This window comes from Lynx canadensis, chromosome C1, assembly GCF_007474595.2.
Source record: "Lynx canadensis isolate LIC74 chromosome C1, mLynCan4.pri.v2, whole genome shotgun sequence".
Classification (NCBI taxonomy): domain Eukaryota; kingdom Metazoa; phylum Chordata; class Mammalia; order Carnivora; family Felidae; genus Lynx; species Lynx canadensis.
Genome location: NC_044310.1, coordinates 165,716,271 through 165,738,101, shown reverse-complemented (window position 1 = coordinate 165,738,101; position 21,831 = coordinate 165,716,271). Strand labels below are relative to the sequence as shown.

Genomic DNA, 21,831 nt, shown 5'->3' with positions numbered 1-21,831 from the left:
GCAGTTTTTCAAATAGGAGTGGTTCCAAATACTAGCTTTTCCCAAAATAATTCCCCAAGGACTTAGTATAAGAGAACTTCAATTGATGTGTAAATGGAGAAGGGGATTGTCTATATGGATGATTCAGTAGAGTGCCAAAACCATCCATCTTACTAATGTCAATAGATTTGCTGCTTTCCTTTCACCATTCAGTGAAAGTACTCTGAGTTTTAGTAAGCCTCAAAATACAAGACTCTTTCTACTGTAAACTCTTTAAGGAGAATGACACATTTCATCCTAACACCTCAGTGAGAATGAATTACTTTTTTTTTTTAATTTAAATTCTAGTTAGTTAACATACAGTACAATATGGTTTCAGGAATAGAATTCAGTGATTCATCACTTATATACAACACCCAGGGCTCATCACAAGTGCCCTCCTTAATACCCACCAACCATATAGCTCATCTCCCACCCACCTCCCTCCATCAACCTTCAGTTTGTTCTCTATCATTAAGAGTCTCTTGTGGTTTGTTTACCTCTCTCCTCTTCCCCCACCCCCCCACTTCCCATATGTTCATCTGTTTTGTTTCTTAAATTCCACATATGAATGAAATCATATGGTATTTGTCTTTCTCTGATTGACTTATTTCATTTAGCATAATACATTCCAGCTCCATCAACGTTGTTGCAAATGGCAAGATTTCATTCTTTTTGGTGGCTGAGTAATATCCCATTGTGTATATAAACCACATCTTCCTTATCTATTCATCAGTCAATGGATATTTGTGTTCTCTCCATAGTTTGGCTATTGTTGATAATGGTATCTCTTGAGAAAGGAGGAGCCATGTCATCTGAATACCTTGGACAAGGGATCCCTGGGAGGCAGGGGTTGAAAGAGGGAATAAATAGCAAAGAAAAGAGAGGTGAAGGCTAAGACAAACTTGTCCTGTGTCTGAATCTTGCCTTCCCAAAACAGACTCTGGCTTCCACCTGTGGTCTTTCTATTTCCATTTGCTTAGTCTCTGTATCTCCCCATTTCGTGCTTGCTGATCAAGAAACAGAAAGCGAAGGGGACAAGAGAGGTCACACATGAATTTTTTCAATATGGGGAAAAAGAAGGAAAGTCATAAAATTTTAATCTTAGAAATTATAGCTGTGTTTAATAGTAAAAAATTGAAAAGTAACGATCCTTTTTGGCTGCAAAGAGAAATCATTGAGAGAAGCTGGCAGAGTTTGGATTCCCTAAGAAGTAGACTCTGAGTCAGAGATTAGCAGGCAGGAGATTCATGAAGAGCGTTCTAGGGACCATCGCCTACATGAGGGTAAGGGAAGGCAAAGAGAAGGGAAAAGAACTGACAGAGGGAGAAATTGAGCCGTGATAGATCCTCAATGAAAGCCTTTACCCTCTGGAATGTTCTTTAGACAGTTTGACCCTTTTAAGAAAAGTTGAGTTGAGTGGGGCAAGAGGGCCAGGCATTATGCCTTCACATTGACCAGTGATCAGATGTAGAACACCTTGTGAAGGTAAGGACACTCTCTCACTTGAAGCAATCCCTGAAGGGGGCTGACAGGTGACAGCTGAGTTGTCTGCAACATTCCTAAAAGGTAGGGGAATACGACCTTCAGTTGTGAAAGGGGATTTGGGTAGTGTATCCCAGTGTCCACCACAGAGAGAAAATTAGTACCTACCACAGAGCTTGGTATGTTATTCAAGAAACATTTGTTGAAATGATGAATTTTCTTGTTCTGCCTTTCAAATTGCTCACCCTTCCCAAAGAAAAACAAATGTGATATTATTAAAGCTTTCACAGACGAACAACTGCCTTTGATGTAAGTTTTTGTCAAGTAGAAAGACTGGCAAAAACTGTAACGGAACTGTACCTGTGGCCAAGGAAAATGGCATTATGTAACAGACATCTGTGAGAATCTGCCCTAACTTTATGTGCATTTAGTTTTGCATTTTTGTAAAACATTTCCATTTTGAAACAATGTCAAACATACAGAAAACTTACAAAAATAGTATAAGGAACTTTTGTTATTTGAACAATTTGAGAACAAGTTTCTGACCAGATGCTCCATTACCCCTTAATACTTTAGTGTGTATTTCCTATATACAAGGACATTCTCCTATCCATGATACAACCAACCAAGATCAGGAAACTAACATTGACACATTACTACCATTGAATCCTTATACCCTGTTCAAGTTTTGCCAAATGTTCCATTGCCATTTATAGCAAAAGGATCTAGTCCAGAATTAAGTGCTGCATTTAGTTTCATGTCTCCTTAGAAGTCTTCATTCAGTCTCAAATAGTCCCTCAATCTTCTGTTGACTTTTAGGACCTTATCACTTTTGAAGATTATAGGTCAGTCATTTTTTTTTAAATGTTTATTTATTTATTTTGAGAGAGAGAGCATGAGCAGGAGAGGGGTAGAAAGAGAGGGAGAGAGAATCTCAAGCAGGCTCCACACTGTCAGAACAGAGCTCAATGTGGGGCTTGATCCCATGACCATGAGATTGTGACCTGAGCAGAAATCAAGAGTCAGATGCTTAACTGACTGAGCCACCCAGGTGCCTCTAGGTCAGTAATTTTTAGAATGTTCCCCAGTTTAGCTCTAATGTTACGTAACAATTAGGTCATGCTCCTTTAGCAGACATCTCACAGAAGTGATGAAGTATTCTCATTACATCCTACTGGGTGGGTGCAGGTTCCACATTTTCAATTTAGCTCATTACTGGGTGTTGTTCACTTGGATAATTCGATTAAAATGATGTCTTCTAGAGGCACCTGGGTGGCTCAGTCGGTTAAACATCTGACTTCGGCTCAGGTCATGATCTCACGGTTCATGAGTTTGAGACCCACATTGGGCTCTGTGCTGACAGCTTGGAGCCTGAGCCTGCTTTGGATTCTGTGTCTCCCTCTCTCTCTTCCCCTCCCCCATTCATACTCTGTTTCTGTCTCTCTCTCAAGAATAAACATTAAATAAATAAGTAAATAAAATGATGTCTTCTAGGCACTACTATTATAAACTAACCTCATATCCCTTTTTAATCCATAAGTATTTTGTAGGGAGATACTTTGAGATATTGTAACTATCTCATTCTCATTAAACATACAATTTATTTATATCATTACTGACTTGTGGATTCATATTTTATTCAATGGTTAGAATTTATTACTATTATTATTTATTTTAATGCCCAAATCATCCCAGATTTTTCTAGTGGTATTCACTTCAAGCTGATGGCTGTGTCCTTTTGACATGACCCCCCTCCATCATTTTGGGAGGCATTTCCTTAATTTCTAACACAAGAAGATGTTCCAGGTTCAATTTGTACTTCCTCTGCCCAAACCCCAGAATGAGCCATTTTTCCAAGCCTCTAAGACCAGCTCTCCAATAGAAATGTGTGGACTCATCACAAGGATGTGAAACAAATGCTAAAGAGGAGTTTATAAAAGCTATATAATAGATTGTTTCTTGCTTTTTGAATTTGAAAGATACAACACTCTGTGCTTGAAATCCTAGCTCCAAAGGTACAGATTCCCTAAGAGTTTACTGCAATATCTTCCGTGTATAAATATATCTTTAGCATAGCTAGGAGGTAATGTAGTTAGTAATACTTTGCATAACATAGGACATTTCTAGAATGAAGGCCTGTAAAGGGTGATAAAACCTGTTTAAAACTGCTCTGTGGTAAGATTTGTGACAGCCAGTTCAGCAGCACCCGTGGTGGACTTTAAGCAGAGGACATGGATTTGTGTCTCAGTGGAATCATTTTATGTGAAAAGAAGCTCTGCCTCACTAGGTTGCTGTAAACACTAAATGACATAGCTACTGTAAAATTGCCATGTAAACTGGAAAAAAAGGCTATTTTAATATAAAATTTTATTTAGAAATGCTAACAATCACTTAAATGTTAAAATCTCTGAAAGGAATTCCTTGGTTTTCTCAAGAAAAGAAAAACCAGTGTGCCAAAAAACTCTACTAACATTAGGCTTTTAAAAATGTGAGATTGCCTTTATATGCCGTATTAAAAAAAATTTTTTTTAATGTTTATTTATTTTTGAAGGAGAGATAGAGTGTGAGTGGGGGAGGGGCAGACACACACACACACACACACACACACACACACACACACACACACAGAATCCAAAGCCAGCTCCAGGCTCTGAGCTGTCAGCACAGATCCCGATGCAGGGCTCAAACTCACAAACTGTGAGATCATGACCTGAGCCGAGGTCGGATGCTCAACCAACTGAGCCACCCAGGTGCCCTTATATGTTGTATTTTTTCATAGGACCTCTGGTATATCTCAAATTGTAGTTTTGCTGAAATCTCTCTGGTGACTGTGCTATTATTGCTTATTAACCTTCTCACATGCTTTGCTAAATTCAGAATATTTTGTTCTTTGAGGTCATTTACAAGTAAGGTGTGAAACTGTTAAAATTACTGAGAATGAACTACTAATGACAATAAAAAGTCTGCAGTTTTTTTCAAAGGTAACAAAATGGTTTGTTAGACTATGGGTGGACTACGGTGGATCTGGATAACACATTATGAAGAAAAAGAAATATTATAGAATTCTCACTTGTTCTTCAGTGAGACACTCGTAGAAGAAACAAAACTATAAATTACTGCTATTTATTTAGGATAAGAATGGTATTGTTTTTTTAGAGTCCTCATCTGTTAGAATACATATTGGAATATTTTAAAATGAAATATGAAAGAGATACTTTTGCTAAGGAGGGTGGGTCAGAGGACACTATAGTGGTCAGCAAACTTTTTTTTTTTTTTTTGTAAATCCTAAATAATAAATGTTTTAGGCTTTGCAGGCCATACAATCTGTTGCAACTACAAAACTCTGCTATTGTAGCATGAAAGCAGGCAGAGACAACATTTAAACAAACTGCATGGCTGTGTTCCAATAAACTTTATTTACAGTAACAGGCGGCAGGCTGGATTTGACCTGTGGTTCATAGTTTCTCCAACCCTGGTATGAATGAAACAAGGTTTGCCATGATTAATAATTACGAAGCTCAGTAATGGGTACATAGAGGTCATTAAACTATGCTGTGTTTATTATATATTTGAAATTTTCTGTAATACATTGTATATAGTAAAAAGTCAAAAAACAAAGAAGAGATAAAAATTTGGAAAGGCTTAGAACAGAGAATGCGATAACTGGGTTGTGATAAAATATACTAATATTTAATATACACATTTAAAAGTAGTTTATCTTAATGATCAGATTTATTGTTAAGAATAGAGGACTATTTCCTATTCTCCTTTTATACAATTAGCCTGATCATTTTTCCAAATGTACTGAATTCCAATATTGATGTCTATCCTTTGAGAAACTGGTTATATTTTGTAATGTATTAAATTTAGGCATATTTACGTGCCAAGAGATGTCAAAACAGATTTTATTTTTAAAAAGCATCACAGAAATAAAAGAGAAACTTCACATGGTATTCTACAACTTTGGGTGGCAATGCTGTTAAAGTTCAAGGTTCAAGGTTTCCCCTGCTCCAGATCCATGACTGTGATACATAAGAAAAAATATACAGCTTAAAAAAAAGAGACATGAGTTTGTTCAATAGGATAAACATTTCTGTGAGGTGGGAACAGAAAAGAAATACAACAAAGAAATGGGGCCTGGAGCCATCCATGGGCCTGCTGGACTGGATTGTGAAGTAGGCAGAAGCAACTGAGAGTCGACACGTTTTTGGGGAGTAGAGAATAAAAGTGCCCTAGATGAGATGGAGATCAAGGACAGGTTCACTGCCTAAAACTAGGTGCTGGGCTGGGTGATCCTCACTCACCTCCACTCTCCCACAGGGGAACTTTAAAACACTGCTGCTGGCTACTTCATGGGAAGCTGCATGCTTCCGGAAGCAGAAGTGCAGTCCCACATATGTCCATGGAGGGTGACATAAATTACTGGCCCAAATGCTTCTCCCCTCTCTGTACCCATATCCTCTACTATGCTAAGTTTGAAGGTCTTTCCACAGAAGGCAGTATACTTTTCCACCCTTTGACTTAGGGCTCAGCCATGGAACTTGTTTAGGCCAGTGGGATATTAGTAGATGTGATGGAATGTGCTTGTCTCACGGGGCTTACCTTCTTGTACTTCTGTCACCTCAGTGAAAAGGGCTTTCCCTGGGGTAACTGCCACTGTTCAACCTGGGCCTTAGCACGAGTATTTGCAGACCAGAGCTGCCCCACCTGCCCACAGACCTGTGATATAAAGCAGAGCTGCTTCAGCCATTGATACCTAAAGCTGCTGTAACTGACCTGCAGACCCACTAGAGAATTAAAATGTCACTGACATTTTGTGGTTGTTCATTACACAGCAATAGCTAGCTGGTGCAGAAAGCCTAATACTGAGATGCTAAGTAATAAAAGCCTAAAAATATGTGGTATTAGTTTAGAGAGCAGGTGATGGATGGTAAGGAAACTATTACAGAAGCTGAAAAATGGCAACCTGTATTTCATAAAAGTGTTGCCAGTGGTAACACAAAAGATAGCAGGATGATTTCTAGGCATGTGCTCAAAATATGAGCCAGTTACTTTTAATTCTATTTTATAAGGTACTATAAGAAAGAGATAAGTTCAGGGGGAAAAAAAAAACCTTCCAACTTGCAAGAAGAGTTTAGAGGAATTTAGCCCCCAGAACTTGCTTATTTGGCAAATAAAACTCTTCATCTCAAGCCAGCAAGAGAGTCTCAGATTCAGCCTGGGTGGGGGGTGGGGGGTGGATATTAAACCAAGGGCATTGCTGCAACTTCCTTTGTTAAGACATCTGAAAGAATTAAGGAGATGCCTGGTAGAACCTCTCAGTTGGACCAACACGTTTCTAGAAAACTTAAGGGTAGGGGTCCCTCAAAAGCCTAATGGGTGGAAGTTTCTCATAATGAAGTCTAGAATGAGAGGCATGTCCCAAAGAGAATCATAGGATGGTTCTGATAAACAGAACTCACTGAAAACAAATGCATAGAAAATCCATTTTTGAGAGAGCTGTTAGTGATAAACTACCAGCTAAGACTAAAAGGGAATGAGACTGAGATATAAAAAGATGTCTGGGCCAAAGACTTTTCATAGGCAGGAAGTAGATGAGAAAGCTTCTTAGTACCACAAGGGGCGCATTTCCCAATGCCCATTTCAGAAGTGACCAAAGGGGGAAGACAGAAATCTAAAGAATTCACCTTCTAGGAGGGTGAAGCCAAGAGCAGTAGAGAACGACGGACTGGAGACACACTGCCAGGGAGAATTAGGGTCTAATCAAGGAAAATTCCTTCTTCTCAGAATAGGAGTACATTTTTCCCATGGTATTTCAGAAAAAGTGAATGCTAATGCCTTTTAATCTCCCCCCTTTGACTAGGAATTAATTGTAGTTATCCTATCCCAGTTCCATCATTCCATGTTGTATAATGGTGGGGTAAGATTACACCCCCCCTCACTATCTTAGTTCATAGGCTTCCACATCAATGGGAGCCACATTGAAATTTGATGTATGCCATAAGTTACTGAATATTGATCATGATGCCATGATTGGATGAGGCTCTTGGAGGTCTTGGGCTAAGGGTGAATCTGTTTTTCTGTGGGACACATACAAATAATTGTGGCCAAGAGGGTGGACTGTGGTTGACTGAAATGACTCCTGACTTTGATCCTTTACCCTTCTTTGTGTTAACCCTTCGCCTTGTAACTTTGAAGAAATTGCTCCTTAATTGGGGACTTGCCTATCGGATTTGCTTTGGCCAACTGATGTTTGTAGAAGTTATATAAACAAGGGTTTGAAATGCTTGCACAATGGTTTGCAAAATTCTTTCCTCTATTGTGCTCCTGCCTTTATCATGAAATGAACATCCCCTGGATAGCTGCTTTTCCTTCAGCCTGGGCTCAACAATGAGCACACACGGAACTGTCCCAGGTGACTATAGACCCACAGTCTGAATTAAGAGTTGTCCCATAGACTTGTGAGCAAAATAAATGCTTATTGTTGTGTACCACTGAGATTTTGATACTGTATTGGCAATAACTAATCAACACAGGGGAGAAACCTCAAATTGTCAATGCAAGACCTGGTTTGAGACTAGAGACCCTGGGAACTTTTTGGCCAAGTGCAAAATCCTTAGAAAGGTGTAGATGACAAAGCAACCTTTCCCATTCAAAATGAAAATGAAAATCAAAGTTCCAAAGCACATGAAGACATCTACCATTAAAAAACACTGCCATAAAATCAATAATCAGAACAATAACTTGCTTCATATTAAATAAAAATAAAAGGACAATCTAAAGAAAAAGACTGTTCCATACACTCAAAAAGATAAAGCAATGCATACATATTTTAGAAAAATGTATCTATTGAAATAGAAAACTCAATGGACATTCTAGTCTGCACATAGTCAAAGAGAGATATCCAAATTAGAAACCATTACTGAGTAATTAATCCAGAATGAAACAGAGACTATTTATTTATTTATTTATTTATTTATTTATAGACAGAGAGAAAGCACAAGCAGGGTAGGGGAAGAGGGAGAGGGAGAGAGAGAATCTTAAGTAGTGTCCAGACTCAGTGCAGAGTCTGAAGTGGGGATCGATCTCACGACTGTGAGATCGTGACTTGAGCAGAAATCAAGAGTTGATGCTTAACCAACCAAGCCTCCCAAACCCCCCATAACAGAAAGAGATTTTAAGAAATAAGAATGAGAAAATAAGTGATACAGAGGGCAAACTGAGAGACTCTATCTAATGGAACTTCCAAAAGAAGGAAATAGAGAAATGACAAGAAATATTTGAAGAGATAGTGCCAAGTAACTTCCCAAAGTTGAATAATGACCCCTAAAATTAAAAGTGCACTCTGTATTGAGCAGGATAAACATAAATTCATATCTAGACACATCATGATAAACTGCAGGATATCAAACACAGTAAATCAAACCATCATGCTGAATACCTAATACACTGATATACGTCAAGTATTTTTTAACAAAACTAAGAAAAAATATAGATAAAAATCTGAAAAGTACTTACCAAAGAGGAAAAAAATAATTAACTATAAAGGCATGATAAAGAATTAAAGTAATATCAGATTTCTAAATGGGATATGTAAATGATAGGACACAATGGAATAACAGCATCAAATTGCTGAGGGGAAAAGAACTCTGAATGTAGAATTCTATACTCAGGCAAAAGTTATCATCCAAAGAGTGAAAGCAAAATAAAGGCATTTACAGAAAAAAGCAAAACAAAACTCCTAAATACATCTCACTGGAATAACCACTGAAGGTTGCAAGAAGAAATGTGAACCCTAGAGAAAGAAGTTAAATGCAAAAAACAATGGTGGCTTTATGGCATATAAATGACATATCATTAAGTTGTTATTTTAACAAAAAGAAACAATAGTGAGCATAAATATGTTGGTATATTTGAACATTTATTTTTTTAAAAAATCCATAAAACGTTAATGCTAGTCTAACGTTACACCTAAAGGAGCTAGAAAAAGAAGAACAAAGCCCAAAGCCAGTAGAAGGAAGGAAATAATAAAGATTAGAGCAGAAATAAATGAAATAGAGATGAAAAAAATAATAGAACAGATCAATGAAACCAGGAGCTGGTCCTTTGAAAAGATAAACATTTAGGTGGACTCTTGAAGGAAAAAAGAGAGGACTCAAGTAAATGAAATCAGAAATGAAGGAGGAGAAATAACAACTGACATTAAATAAATACAAAGGATTGTAAGAGAATATTATGAAAAATTATATGCCAACAAATTGGACAATCTACAAGAAATGGATAAATTCCAAGAAACACATAACCTTCCAAAACTGAATCAAGGCGAAATAAAAATTTTGAACAGACTGATTACTAGCAATGAAAGGGAATCAGTAATCAAAAAACTTCCAACAAATAATAGTTCAGGACCAGATGGCTTCACAAGTGAATTCTACCATTTACCTGTCATCCTTGTCTAGGGGCCATGCTAATCTTTCTATCATTCCAATTTTGTGTATGTGCTGCTGAAGCAATCACTTACCAAACACCTAAAGAGTTAATACCTATCCTTCTCAAACTATTCCAACAAAAATAGAAGAGGAAGGAAAGCTTCCAAACTCATTTTATGGCCAGCATTACCCTGGTAGCAAAACCAGATAAAGACACTACAAAACAAAACAAAACAAAAAAACCAATAGGCCACTATCTCTTATGAACACAGATGCAAAAACCCTCAACAAATCATTAGCAAACTGAATCCAACAACACGTTAAAAAAACCTGGCGCGCCTGAATGGCTCAGTTGGTTAAGTGTCCAACTCTCGATTTCAGCTCAGGTCATGATCTCACGGTTCGTGAGTTCTAGCTCTGTGTCAGGCTCTGCACTGGCAGCGCAGAGCCTGCTTGGGATTCTCTGTCTTTCCCTCTATCTGCCCCTCCCCCCACTCTCTAAATAAGTAAATAAACAAACAAATAAATAAATAAATCTTTTTTAAAAAAAGATTCTCTCTCTCCCCCTCTGCCTCTTTCCTACTTGTGTGTGCTCTGTCTCTCTCTCAAAAAAAAAAAAAAAAAAAAAAAAAAAAAAATCATTCACCATGATTAAGTAGGATTTATTCCAGGGATATAAAAGTAGTTCAATACTTACAAATCAATTAATGTGATACGTTACATTAACAAGAGAAAAGATAAGAACCATATGATTATCTCAATAAATGGAGAAAAATCATCTGACAACGTACAAAATCCATTCACAATAAAAAGTCTCAGCAAAGTAAGTTTAGAGGGAACATATCTCAACATAATAAAGGTCATATATGCAAAAATCCACATCTAATATCATACTCAGTGGTGAAAAACTTAGAGTTTTTCCTTTAATATCAGGAAAGACAAGGTACTTACCAAAGAGGAAAAAAATAATTAACTATAAAGGCATGATAAAGAATTAAAGTAATATCAGATTTCTAAATGGGAAATGTAAATGATAGGACACAATGGAATAACAGCTTCAAATTGCTGAGGGGAAAAGAACTCTGAATGTAGAATTCTATACTCAGCAAAAGTTATCATCCAAAGAGTAAAAGCAAATAAAGGCATTTACAGAAAAAAGCAAAACAAAACTCCTAAACACATCTCACTGGAATAACCACTGAAGGTTGCACTCTTATTCAACATAGTGTTGGAAGTTCTAGCCACAGCAATCAGATAAGAAAAAAATAAAAAAACATACAAAGTAGTAAGGAAGAAGTAAAATTTCCACTATTTGCAGATGATCTGATACTATATATAGAAAACCCTAAAGACTCTGCCAAAAAACTAGAACTGATAAATGAATTCAGTAAAGTCACAAGATACAAAATTAACATATAGAAATCTGTTGCATTTCTACACAATGAAGTAATTAAAGATATTAAGAAGACAATCCCATTTACAATTGCACCAAAAAGAAAAAAAAGTTGATGCTAAATTTTTAGACAATAATAAAAGGGTAAATAAAAGGAACTAATGTTCTTTTCCAGTTTGTAAGGAAGACAGAACTATTGAAGACTTTGGTAAAAATTTTATAGAAGTATATTTAGATATATATGTGAAATATAGACATAAATATTTTATATATACATATGCATGTATATATATTTTATATATATACATAAGGAAGAGATATACAATTTATGACTTCCAAATGAGGAAAACATAAAGGGTGGGGGGATAATCTGTTCAATCTAGTGAAAGACCAGAACCAAAGAAGCAAATGTAAATAATGGTAAACAGAACACATAAAATGGTACTAAATCCAGAGGCCATCAATCACATAAACGTAAATTACAATTAAACCAACATATTGAATGGCAAACAGAATCAGATTCCATAAAATATAAAACCAGTTCCATGTTGCTTATAAGAGATATATCCAAAGTAAGATGACACAGAAGATTTAAAATAAGGGATAAAGATATACTAGGCAGAATTCTGCTTCTGGAAATGGTAAAGAAGCTTTTATTGACTAAATCTTCTATACCAATTATAAACTCTGGGCAACATATTGAAAAACAGCTATTTGAAGGCACTGGAGAATGACCAAAAGCAGGCAGAAACTGAGGGGAATAAACATTTTGGGAATCACACCAGGTGAGATTTGTGTTTATAAAGTTTTTTGCCGGAGGACACTCTCACATCCTCTTGAGTGAAAAAATGCTAGAACTCAAGAAGAAAAATGCAGTCATACTGGCTTGAGGAGTCAATGGGCTGGCTGGGTTTAGAGATGCCCAAGCAACTTTGAAGTTAGGGAGGATAATCAAAAAGGGAAAGAGTCACAACCTACAGAGTCTTAAATCTATAATAAACCTCACCCCAATTTTTAGCTGACTCCTTTAGCTGTGCTTGTGCAGGAGAGACTCCAAGGGGGCAGGTGAAACACAACAGATGGAAGGCTGAAAACTGTGACAGAAATTTCAGCTGCTGCCCACTGCAAAAGAGATGGAGCTGGAAATTTGGGTCTAGATCAGATAAGTGTCTTCTAAAACAAAAATGAACAATCTTCAAAAGCAACTCTAAGTGATTTGTTCCCGATTTCCTGTATATAATAAAACATTACCAAACAGAAACATGTGGATGTTTACAGAAGCTTTAGTCTGCAAGCTGGAAACAACCCAATGTCCATTAACAGGGAAATGGATAAATTGAGGACCATTCTAACAATGGAAAACCACTCAGACATGAAAAGGAATGAACCACTGATACACACAACAGCATGGATATATCTCAGACATACTGATTGCAGCAGAAAAACAGGAGTATATGATGTATGATTCCATGTATGTGAAGTTCTAGAAAAGGCAAAACTATCTATTGTGAAAATCAGAAAGAGGATTGTCTCTTGTGAGACTGATGGGAGAGAGACGTGAGGGAACTTGTTGCTCCAATGGAAAAGTCTGTATCTTGAAGGAGGGTGGCTGTCAAGAACCGTGAAGGGTCTGACGTTTCACCCTACTTGCAAGATAGCAAGTTAGCCTAACAGTCTCTTGGATGCTGGCAGAAGACACAAAACTCCTGGGTCAGAGACAAAGAACTTTATTATCCATAGCACAATAAGCAGTTTGGATGTGTTTGCATTGTTTCCTCTTGTTCCCTAAGCCTTAAACAGGTAACACAGAGGGGTCCAGAAAGATGCTGTGTATACAGTAAACGTGTCAGAACTGAAGATCTTCAAGCTTCAGGAACCTAAATCTTTTATAAAGGGCAGTAATTGTGCCTGCCCTTTGCTCTGGAAGAAGACATTACCTTTATTATATTGGACAGTAAACAAACCTGCCTTTTGCTCTGGAGGGAGACACTATCTTCCAAGACTGTTCACGATAAAAACATTCCTGAAAAGAGAGAGTCTCTCCTTTCAAGACACACAGAAACAGTCTCAAACAGTGAGTTGCCTGAGTATATATGCATTTGTCAAAATTTATTGAATCTTAAAACTTATTATTTGCACACCGCATTATAGTTTTTGCCTCAAAAATAGAGCAAAAAGACCCTGTAAAACAAAAAGAATTAGGTGTGGACAAATTGGGGGAGGGACAGTAAAAGGGGAACTCTTTTGTTTTGGTGAATCCTTTGAAAGACCTAGGTATAGGAGGAGCCAGCCTGCTTTAACCCAAGTGATAGCTGACCTCATAGTTTTCTTTTCTTTTCTTTAATGTTTATTTATTTTTGAGACAGAGAGAGACAGAGTGCAAGTGGGGGAGGGGCAGAGAGAGAGGGAGACACAGAATCCAAAGCAGACTCCAGGCTCTGAGCTGTCAGCACAGAGCCCAACGCGGGGCTCGAACCCACGGACCGCGAGATCATGACCTGAGCCGAAGTCGGACGCCTAACCGACTGAGCCACCCAGGCGCCCCTGACCTCATAGTTTTCAACTAAATCTGAATTAGACTAATTTACATAAAGGCAAGGAAGCTATCTTTTTTTCTTCTCACCATGATGTCTCTTGGCACTCAGTACACAGGTGCTTAATAGAGCTGTTAATTAAACTCGTACAACCAAGGTAAAAAAAAGGAACCAATGCTTTGACCACAAAGCCACTGAGTCATCATTTCTTTATTTTGCCATCTTATTCCTTTCTCTCTTGCTTTCTGCACTTCCTCTCATCTCAGTTATATTTTTCTCTTCACCCCACAGTCTCAAGGGGCCACAAAATGGAATGAAATTATCTCTTCATTACATGCTCTATTTTTACAACAAAGATTTTATACTTCATTCTTAAACAGAGAACAGTACTTGAATTACACAGTGTGAACTTAAGCGAAGGCATGGAGTCATACTCCCTAAGTGTGACTATTAGCTCCATTATTTGCTTGCTGTGTGTCCTGGCAGAAGTCATTTAACCTCAATTCCACACAACTATTAGGACTGATAAATGGGAAAATGCCTTAGAGTGCCTAGGGCAGTACTGACTTAGCAAGAGTTCAATAAATGTTACCTGTTATTTTAAAATACCACCAAGATTTGTACGTGGACTGTGATTTAGCCACTAATACATTTATGAAAAACAACAGAAACATAAAATTGAAATTAAATCTTTAAAACTCAGCCTAGTAAGTAGGGTCTCAATTTTAAAAGATGGCATCTGAACAATTACTAGGATATTTATAGAAAATATGGATTTGTTGGGGCGCCTGGGTGGCGCAGTCGGTTAAGCGTCCGACTTCAGCCAGGTCACGATCTCGCGGTCCGTGAGTTCGAGCCCCGCGTCGGGCTCTGTGCTGACTGCTCAGAGCCTGGAGCCTGTTTCCGATTCTGTGTCTCCCTCTCTCTCTGCCCCTCCCCCGTTCATGCTCTGTCTCTCTCTGTCCCAAAAATAAATAGACGTTGAAAAAAAAAATTAAAAAAAAAAAAAAAAAGAAAATATGGATTTGTTTATGGAATCTCTGTAGTAAAAGACATGCATAGAACCCTTTATGTCGTAACCCAAATAAACATTTTGTGCCTATTATGTATAAAGTGCATAGCTGGGTTGGAAGTTACAAAAATAAACAGGTTTTGCTCACAAAAGCTTCTCAGTCTTGTACAGGATATAGTATTCCCATGCTGTCTCATAGTTTTGAAAGGATTTGTTGTTGTTGCATAATATTCAATCAGTGTGTGGTAGTTTCTGAATTCTTTGTCACAGCTGTTGACATTTAGTGTACAGATTAAGAACATGGATTTTAAAGAAGACTATCTGTATCTGAAGGCCAGCTTCCCCCTTTGCTGGCTGTGTGATCTTGGGCAAGTTACTTCATTTCTCTCAAAGCACCTTAGATTCCTTTCAATAAAACAAGAAAAACTGTACTTACTTCATAAGTTTTGAGATGTATGCAAAGCAATTAGCCTTATGCCTGGCAAATAGTGAGGGCTCAATAAATTTAGCTATTTTTCTAAGAAGCAGTTTTAGACATTTTGGTTCCCTCACTAATATTCATCCATACTTTCTCCATTATATAGCCATCATGTAGTTAGAGGGGAGGGTTAGACACTGATTCATACATACCTAAGACTAATCCCACTCCTCCAGGTAGTGACTGTTTCAAGTAAACCAAATATAATCTGAACCGTCCACAGTATTTGCACAATCACAAGAATGGGTAAGTAATCAACTTGTAGATCTTAGTACGGTCCTATGAAAATGTTACAGTAATAATTTTTCTTCATGTAAACTGCTTTTTCACCAAAGGATACACCCTACTAGGCAATGGTGAAATGTTCTTGGGACATATTATATGCACTTTCTAATATTTTATTTGGTTTATTTATATCCATAGTCACGGGTAAATTAACAATATATGGATTTGATTTTCATTGCCTTTTAAGTTTTGCTGTCAGGGCAATGTTATTTATGCAAAATCAATATATATTCTCACCTTTTTCTGGCTGCATGGAAAAACTTATAAACCACAGGAATAATGTGCTTCTGAAGTCTGGAAGAATTTAGAAGTGATGGGGCTCCTTTGAGGATCTAAAATTCACTAACTACCTGAATTTTTTCTTTGGTTATTGACCTGGTCAGGTTTTCTAATTCTTGTTGATTGGATATTCTAAACTCGTGTACCTAACATTTCATAACAAATGTTTAAATTAAAATATATAATTGATGGCACTTATTTTAATCTTCCTCTGCTTTTTCATTACCTTATTTCTGATTTTGAATTTTTAAAAAATGCATTTGCCAGGTTGCCTTTTTACTTTTTTTCTAATTTTCTTTTTTTAATGTTTATTTAATTTTGAGAGTGCAAGCAGGGGAGGGGCACAGGAACAGAGGATCTGAAGCAGGCTCAGTTCTGACAGCAGTGAGCCAGATGTGAGGCTCGAACCCATGAACCACGAAATCATGACCTGAGCTGAAGTCAGAAGCTCAATTGACTGAGCCACCCGGGTGCCCCTTTTCTAATTTATTTCTAATTAATCTTATCTTTATTGTTACTTTTTCTAGTGTTATATTTTACTCACCCATTTTCCCTCTCTATGCAACAATGGCTATTAATATGCCCTTTAGCATAGCTTTAAACATACCCTCCCACCCCTTTTCCCCATTGTTAAGCTCCTCTTTTATTGCATTTTTTCTTGACAAAATAACTAGAAGAGGCCTTTAAAATCACTTTCCAAGTGATTGTGCTTTTTATTCTCTGGTTTTATTACTTTGTGATCAAAGAACAGAGCCTGTAGAATTCCTGCCCTATAAAATGAACTTCAAGGGAATTATCAGGCTGCAAGGATTGCTTTCAGCTTTTACAGTCCGCTCAGATGCTGACGTAATGTCCAGCAGATGGGCACCAAATGCTCATCCATTTCATTCCTCCAGGAATGAAGGAGGCCCAGAGGGTCCAGGTTTAGAATAGAACGTACATGATTTCCTCACAATTTGTCTTTAGAACAAAGAGGCTAAACACACTTTAGAACTAGTTTGATGGTTTTATGATCCCGGCTGTAAATATTATGAGCTGATGGGCAGAAGTTAAGACATGTTTCTGGGTCCCTTACGCTGCCTGTTATTCAATGTTGCTATCTGATCGATTTGTAAACAATTCCATTTGAGGAAAAAAATTATATCCTCTTTTTCCTATATAGTAATTCTGCTTTATTATTTTTTCCCATTTATCTCACTTCTACTTCATTTGCTATGATAGTTCACAGAACATGTGTTAAGATCTCCCACAATTTCTACATTAAAGGTTTTTGTATTTCTGCATTTTAATCCTTTATTATCCTGCATATAAACTCTATGGTTTGTCGTCTTCACTACTAATTGTAATTTTAGGAGTAAATATGCTACTTATACTTTCTTGTACTCTGAAATACTTTTCATGTTAGGTGTATGTGGCAGAATTTGATTTAAAGGTAAGTGTTCTGGAAGAAGCAAATCATTTCATTCTGATTTTAGAATTTAAACACTTTTGGTCTTAAGTGCTCTTCTTTTTCTTTTGACTTTTGTCAAATATGCAATTCCATTTTTTCTTTTTCAAGGATTTGGACAGGAAACATTCTGTTAATAATTTTATTATTAATCACCTTAACAGATTTCAGAAGACTCTTAAACTTACATTTCATTTTCAAAGTAAAAAACAAGTTGTTGTTTTTCCACAAAAGTTTGGACTTTACCCCTCATTTCACCTCCTAAAAAAGAAACTGTGATCCCTTCTTGGTTCTTCATTAACTTAATCTGGAGTTAATAAACCCCATTTAAATTTTTTGAGAATAATCATTTAATAAATAATATATTTTAAAAATAATTATCTGCATTACCCTAGTAGTTTTACTGATTTTAATACCAACTTTCTTCCCTCATTCTTTTCTTAATTTTGGTTCATTTTGGTAATGTAGTGATTATATTCAAATAATTTTTTTCTATAAAGGGCAAGTAAGTAGTGAATTGCAGATCACAGATGTTTTTTTTTTTTTTTTGTTACCTTCACATGTGGATGACTGGAGAAATCCTGAACTACAAAACTCTGCTCCATTCCAGCTGGCATTTAATGTATATAACAGGATCTTCATTTAGACTTGAGCCTTTTTTTTTTTTAGATCAAGATTTCTATTAAAACTACTACCTAATTTGTTTTGTTGTTTTCTTTGGGAACACTTATTATTCAAAGGATAAATTTTTGTAACCAGCCTTTTAAATCTGTACTTTTTCTCTCACTGAACTCATCTGAAAGGGCTTTTTACCCTAGTGCTTTGGTTTACTGTCACATCTTTAAGCTGCAGAATCCCTTAAAGGAAAGCTTATTAAGCACAATATAGAACACTGAAGGCAGCTCTGATCTGGTTGATAAACAAGTGGTGGGGAACTCCCTCCATCTTTCCTTTGTTGGTTCATGAGAACCCACAGGGTTCTGAAAACCAGTGGGATATTCACTGGTTTAATTGGTCTTCATTTAAGGCTAAATTTTCTTTAGCACTGTGGCTACTGTCTTTTAAAAATGTTATTTATTTAATGTTTTTAATGTTTAATGCTTATTTATTTTGAGAGAGAGGGAGAGAGGGGGAGAGGGGGGGGGGGGGGGAGAGAGAGAGAGAGAGAGAGAGAGAGAGAGAGAGAGAGAGAGAGAGAGAATATCCCTAGTAGGCTCTTTGCAATCAGCACAGAGCCTGATGTGGGGCTCAAACTCATGAATGGATGGCCTCAGCCAAAACCAAGAGTTGGACCCTTAACCAACTGAGACCCCAGGCACCCCTTATTTACCGCTTCTGACACAAATTTTAATATGGCTTCTCCCTTTCTTTACTCTCTTACTCTTCCACCCTCATCATCATAATGCTCTTTTGCACCAGGGTGGGAGCTGAAGCAAATATTTTCTAGTATTTCTTGCTATACATGCACTGGAAAAACAAAGAAAGCCCTTCATTCTAAGTGCCTCAGGATATTGCTCTTCTCTCATACTGCAGAAGTGTCTGCCCCATTAGCCTCATGCTGATCTTGCTTTAATTCATTTAAGAAACAAAAACTTTAATTGAAGTAGAAGATACATTTTAAAAATGCATAAGCCATTAAGAGTACAGCTCAAAAAGTTATCACAAAGTTATCGCCACACTGGTGAAGACATTACCAGCACACCATAAACCCCATTTCTGACCCCTTCCCACTCCATTCTGCCTAAAAGTATATTTTGCTTGTTTTTGAACTGTTTCATAGTGGGAATCATATACACATTTTTTGTTGGCTTGTTTCTTCTAGTAACATCATATTTATAAGACTCATCCAAATTATTGGGGCACCTGGGTGGCTCAGCCAGTTAAGTGTCCGACTACGGCTCACATCAGGATTCTCATGGTTCGTGGGTTCCAGTCCTGCATTGGGCTCTGTGCTGACAGCTCAGAGCCTGGAGCCTGCTTCGGATTCTGTGTCTCCCTCTCTCTCTGCCCCTCCCCTCACTTGCACTCTGTCTCTCAAAAATGAATACGTTAAAAATTTTTTTTAAAAAATCATCCCAATTATTACATGTAGCAAATTAGCTCATGTCCTTGTTACAGAGTAGTATCTCACGTATGCATTCTGTTGACACTGCATTGTTTCCACTTTGAGGTTATGAATAATGCTAAGAATATTCTTTTTTTTGTATACATATGTTCTTATCTCTGTTGCTTACATGCTTAGAAGTAGAATTACTGAGTTGCAGGTAGCTGTATGTTTCAACATTAGTAGGTATTTGTCAAGCATTTCCAAAGTGGTTGAACCAATTTACAGTAACACTGGCAGTTTATGAGAGTTCCTGCTGTTCCAAATTCTCACCAACACCTGGTATTGTCAATATCTTAATTTTTGCTAAACAGTTGTAAGGATATCTTTCTAGAGTTTTAATGTGCATTTCCTTGATGACTAATATGGCTGGACATTTAACAGATTTAAATTTTATTCTTAAATTTACATTACCTGTCAAAGTAAAAAAGTATTTTAATGTTATCTTTATAAAAGATAAGAAATTTACCCAATTCTTCCTTTCTCTGCCAGAAAAAAACAAAACAAAACACACACGCAAAAAAACTGTGATCTCTTCTTGGCCTTCTTTGTGAAACACTGGCTCATATCTCTTGTCCTTTTAGTTACTCATTTCTCAACGAGGACATATTCAGTTAGGCCAATTGCAGAATCCTTGGAATCCAAGGATTGCAATTCTGAGGATTGCTTTCAGGTCTTTTCCAGCCCACTCAGGTGCCAATGCTGATCCAGCTGGTGGTCAGAAACGTTAATCCCATTTAATTCCTCCAGAAAACCCAACTAAATCCATCGGACATAGGATTAGTGTAGATGAAGGTAAGGAATTTCCTTAAAATACGACCGAAGTTCTTAGGAAAGATGGCTGGAAAGAACACCTTTCTTAAAAGAATCTTGCTCTAAGTATTCTACATCTGCTAATGGATAGAGGCTAAGAGATCTTTTTGGATCCCTTTGTTGCCCTTGTCATTACTCTTCCCTTTTATGACTACACCCCCTCACCCCACCCCTAGGTGAATGACAGCTGTGGTTCTCTTGGTTAAGGAAAAGCTCCAAGATAGTACAGCTTTAGTGCCACTAGTTAAGAATCCGAATGGGGCTTTTAGTAGCTGTCTCGAATGATTAGTACAGCCTTCTTATACATAGGATAATAAGCAATGTTAGATGATGAGAAGCTAAGGTGTCATCTTGCTTTACCAACAAGGTGTTTTGATGTGGATTCTGAGTCAGCCGTTTTTTAAAAATCCACTCCTTATAGCTTTCCTTGGTAAAAATTCCTTCTAGTTTCCACTACTCTTACCCAAGTTTCTATGAATAACATTAACTTTTTTATTTGTTTCACGGGTATTTTTGCAGAAAACTGGGATAGGAGTGTTGCAGGTATTTGTATTTATACTGCCATTATTATTATTATTATTATTATTATTATTATTATTATTATTTTCCTAGATGAGAAAACAGGTCCAGAAAGGTGATGTTGGTATAATGTATGAAACTTGCTCTTGGGGGAACTGGAGTTAACAATAAGATCAGGGCGCCCGGTTGCTCAGTTGGTTGAGTATCCGACTTGATTGCAGCTCAGGTCATAATCTTGTGGTCATGGGATTGAGCCGTGTCAGGCTCTGCACTGACAGCATGGAACCTGCTTGGTATTCTTGTTCTCCCTCTCTCTCTGCCCGGCCCCCCCCCCCCCCCCCCCCCCCGCTCACACTCATGCTCTCTCACAAAATAAATAAACTTAAAAAAAAAATCTAGAAAACATTGTACGTTCCTATATTACAAGTAACTGAAAGTTACTAAGTAGAAGTACATTGCTAATCTTTCAGGATGACATAAAGGGAATCTACTTTCATTCCTCCCCCCCGCCCCCCCATACTTTCTTTGAGTTACAGCAGTGAAATAAAACCCGGCTAGGTGAAAGATGAGACTGCATTACAGTGCCTAGGATTCCAAGATTCAGGGTAAATGTGAAAGGGAATGAAACCTGCTAGGAGTTTCTGGGGGAAGGATTAAGCCAAAACAGTACTTAATGGTAGATGGGCCTTAGCAGGAGTTTGTGATAGTAAAACAGAGATGGGTACTATATCTCCAAGTATGTTCTTTTCTTGCCATTGTTGGCCCATTTCTGACATTGCCAATGCAGGTCAGCCAGTTCCAGTTTTCAGCAACTACTTCAGATTCTTCCTAAAGTCAGTCCTACAAGTAACAAATCGTAATCTTCTCTACTGTCCCCCAAATGTCACATTCTTAAGTTACTAATGTACTAATGTAGAAGAGGAAGGAAGTCTGTTGTGCCAAAGGATCAATAATTTAAGAATGTAAAAACTATTTTCTAGTGCCAAAACCTGATATAACAGACTTTACCAAGGATGAATGGAAAAAATTAAATGA

The 21,831-nt window shown here is 37.2% G+C and overlaps 1 pseudogene; it reads right to left on the bottom strand.

Moving 5' to 3' along the window:
* Positions 1-9,923: 9,923 nt before the first annotated feature.
* LOC115522607 lies at positions 9,924-10,020 on the bottom strand (annotated as a pseudogene).
* Between the last annotated feature and the right edge of the window lie 11,811 nt (positions 10,021-21,831).